General features: G+C 41.5%; 1 non-coding gene across 1 annotated transcript; it reads left to right on the forward strand.

Annotated features, from left to right (window-relative positions):
* The first annotated feature begins 2040 nt into the window (after window positions 1-2040).
* trnag-gcc (transfer RNA glycine (anticodon GCC)) lies at window positions 2041-2111 on the forward strand. Its single transcript has one exon. It is a non-coding gene; the product is annotated as a tRNA-Gly (tRNA).
* Window positions 2112-3212: the final 1101 nt, after the last annotated feature.

Genomic DNA, 3212 nt, shown 5'->3' on the forward strand with positions numbered 1-3212 from the left:
TATTCTATGTATTAATAAATGTATCCTCGTGTATTAGTACCTGTGCGTGTGCGTTGTTTGAGTTATGTCGCATGGTTGGATTCTAAAGCCATCAAAAGAATCAACTTTGAGATTTACTGCTACAATTAATAATTGTCTCAGTAAATGCCCAAACCCTACAGAACTAGTGCCTTCAGAGAGCCACAACGTTACATATTTGGCATCCCTGAATGGCTATGAAACATTACAACAATTTGAATCGTATGAGGGTGGGGGGGAGGTGTCTTTCGCTGGAAATCTCGCCTGCTTCTACTTTACGAGTACAACCCCCTCTCTGCCGGAGTGCTGGCTGTGACGAATTAAACCGGTTTCACAGGTTTCAATCACAGACCATGTGACATGGGAGTCAGGAAACTAACACACAGCGCCACCGGATTTGATAACACTATAAAAACGCTATAAAATAATGTGACTAGGCACAGAACAAGTTTACAGCACAGTACAATAATAAATGCTGACCATGACTTTAGAAGCATAAATTGCCTTACACTCAATTTAAACACAAGCTGTCTTTAGCCCTCTAAGCTGGTTCATACAGAAATGTAGAGATCCAGGCTCAGAACACACAGCTTCATTAGCGAATACATATGCAGGACAACTAGAGAAGACGTTTTACAGAGGATGGATTTTTAGAAACATCCCATCAGTGACATCACTGAAGTCAACTCCTAGGTCCTGTAACTGTCGTGTGGATAGTTTCACAAGAATCAGACAAAGGTTTAAGCATCGCTTGTTCTAGATAAAACTGCAAAAAAAACAACAACAACCCATAATGTACTTCTTTGCGGCTCTGTTTGCCCAAATCATATATTCACAACGTGAAATCTAGAAAATAATATTACGTAACCAAAATGTTGTGACCTGTGTAATTGTTGATAGATGATGTACTCGTAACATTTTTTCAAGACGAACTACAACATTTAAAAAATGACTTGTATGTACTTGATATCTCTAATCAATCCACGGGTCCCAGCACAAAACGAAACTAAAACGCATACCGTTTCGCGCTTCTTATTAGTTGCTCAAAAGTAATTTGACCGTATGAAATGCATAATATAAACCTAGAAACATATACGTGAGCAGTACTTAAGCACTGTAGTATCGGTGTTAAGACATACCTCTCAAATACTGTAAATCAAGTTAAAAATATCTCAAGACCGATTCTGGTCATAATGAAACCATGTTTCGTGTATGTTTTCTTTAAAGTACCGAGACCAGCCATATACTCTATGTTTATGTTCCAAAATTAATATCGTTTATGGCCTTCACACGCGTTGCAGTATGCTCCTATTCTTTTTATGCTCAGCTACTAAGATTTCCCTTCAGTGGTAAAATCAGATATGAATATTCAATACTTAAACGGGCACAGTTAAGACATTAAATATACATATACATATTGTATACAGTACAGTTTTCATACGGTAATATGTTTATGTTCCTAAATCAATCTCTTTTATGAGCATGTGAAAGGCATGGTGAATCGATTCTCAAAAATTACTGTACTTTGCATGATTGGAAACAAATGCGTGATTGCGAAATGCTGTGGTGTTACTTTTACAAAGACGGTCAATGAAAAAAAGAATGTTGACCAGGGCAATACTTTGAGTTTACACTTACAGCTTGTCCAAGGTCATTCATTATTAATACTATTAGTAATATCTTCGTTAAAGACTTTGGCCACAGCTCAAACATGAGAGGTTGAGCTTTATTAGCTCCACCTTGCGGAAATTCCGGATACTATTATTTTGCTTGTCGTATTATAGGAGAATTTACGGTAACTCGCGGTATTTACCGGTAGCTTGCGGTAGACTGCGTACAGCGTACCGCAAAATAATGCGGTATCGCCCACGCATTTTGAATGGCTGCATCTGTAGGCTGCCAAAAGTCTCCGAAACCAAATTTTGATAGCAGAAAATTCTCACTCGTCCAGAAGTTCCCTTGGGACCCAACATCCAGCACAGAGTGGTAAAAAAGCGTCTTTTTTGTAGACCCTTGCAGCGTGCATTGGTGGTTCAGTGGTAGAATTCTCGCCTGCCACGCGGGAGGCCCGGGTTCGATTCCTGGCCAATGCAGTGGCTTTTGCAGCGAGCGGCTCCATCACTTGCATCCCCTTTCAACTCGCAACTGAAAACCCACTGAAGCTTAGAAGCTGTGAGCCAGGATAGTACCCGGATGAGGATGACCTACAGGGAAAAGCAAAGCTTACAGCTGGAAGCGGTGTTAATGGAGCCAGCGGTGGGACGCTCACCCTGACGTCTGTGCGGGTCCCAATGCCCCAGTATAGTGACGGAGACGCTGTGTGGTAAAAAGGCGCTGTCTTTTGGATGAGATGTAAAACCGAGGTCATAGCTCTCTGTGGTCATTAAAAGTGACCACCAAAACCTTTGACAAAAGCTCTTGGTAATTGATGGTCTTCAATAATGCTTCTCCTTTAGGTACATTTAAATCAGCTGAAAAATGCTGTGAAATGGGGGGGCACTTCAGGCCAGTGTAGGATTTGAATTTGAATTTTTGAAGAACCATTAAACAGCACGAGAAAGCCCGTACACTGAATTGCAGGGCTTTCTATTCAAAGAAGGACAAAAGAAACTTCCCTGAATTCCATTTTTTGCAGCACAGAGAGGACAGTGAGAACAAGGCCTGTTAGCTCAGTTGGTTTGAGCGTGGTGCTAGTAACGCCAAAGTCTCTGGTTCGATCCCTGTTTGGGCCAGGCAGTCTCCTCCTCTCTTGCCAAAACCTGTTCCTTTCTTGCTGTGGTGAGATTGGTGGTAATGCAAAGACGCCACATACTACCGACAGACGAGAGTGTTGCGGGAGAAGAGAGAAGTGATGGAAGATTGAAGAGTGTCCTAGGTGGAGCCAAGATGAAGTGTCACAATTGCCTAGGGGAGGATTTCAAATGTTTAAGATGGTAAAAATAACCGGAAGTGATCCCCCAGTCCGGCGCAGTCTGACGTACTTCTGTCATATAAAGTAAAACTAGATGTCGAACTGGAGCCTCACCATTTGCATAAGTGAGGCTCCAGTTATACATCTAGTTTCACTTTAAATGACAAAACTGAAGAGACTTAAAAGAGCTGGAGAGGATTTCTTACAACTTTTGAGCCGGCACAGTTTTCGAAAACGTTTTATTTAAGCTGCACTATACAACACAGACAGCCAAGAGTCTCCA

The sequence above is a fragment of the Atractosteus spatula genome, unplaced genomic scaffold, assembly GCF_055471065.1.
Source record: "Atractosteus spatula isolate fAtrSpa1 unplaced genomic scaffold, fAtrSpa1.hap1 Scaffold_16, whole genome shotgun sequence".
Lineage (NCBI taxonomy): Eukaryota > Metazoa > Chordata > Actinopteri > Semionotiformes > Lepisosteidae > Atractosteus > Atractosteus spatula.